The sequence below is a fragment of the Mandrillus leucophaeus genome, unplaced genomic scaffold (assembly GCF_000951045.1).
Source record: "Mandrillus leucophaeus isolate KB7577 unplaced genomic scaffold, Mleu.le_1.0 Scaffold98, whole genome shotgun sequence".
In the NCBI taxonomy this organism is placed as follows: Eukaryota; Metazoa; Chordata; class Mammalia; order Primates; family Cercopithecidae; genus Mandrillus; species Mandrillus leucophaeus.
In genome coordinates this window covers 3,114,998-3,115,693 of record NW_012110696.1, presented here as the reverse complement: position 1 = coordinate 3,115,693, position 696 = coordinate 3,114,998, and positions in this window count along the sequence as shown.

Genomic DNA, 696 nt, shown 5'->3' with positions numbered 1-696 from the left:
AGGATGGTCTCGATCTCCTGACCTCGTGATCCGCCCGTCTCGGCCTCCCAAAGTGCTGGGATTACAGGCTTGAGCCACCGCGCCCGGCCTTGAAAAATTTCTTATTCATGTCCTTGGAAATGGCTTTTATAGTCGTCCCTATCCAGAGACAGATTCTGTTTCCCAAACCTTGAATCTCTCTTGACTTATTTGCACTAGCACAGTGTGCCAGTTTGGGCCCCAGGTTTAAAGGCCCTAAATGCTTCTGTTATCTTTTTCAGAATTCTTCCATCTTTATGACAACAATCCCATTTTAGCTTTCTGGAGGATAAAATAACATGCTGGGAAAAGCCAAAGTGCCTCAGTTTACAGACAGTTCACTCCCAGAAGCAGAGCCACCTAATTCACCAGCAGCTGACCACTCACACCTGTAGGAGCCAAACTGAACCCAGAAGAATGGTCCAGCTGAGCCCAGCCTAAATTTCTAAACAGCTCAATGCTGAGCTAGTATGTTTTGGGATTGTTTGTTATGCAGTTATGGCTTAGTATTATATATACCCATTAAAGACAGGATTCCAGGATGCCAGGACAGATTGATTACAAATAACCTGCAAATGCTTGGCACCCTGTAAGTATTGATTTTCTTTTTTCCTTTATTTAAAGTTAAATTTGTTGTAAGATGGTATTCACTTACACAGAAGTGAGGCAGGAGAATAG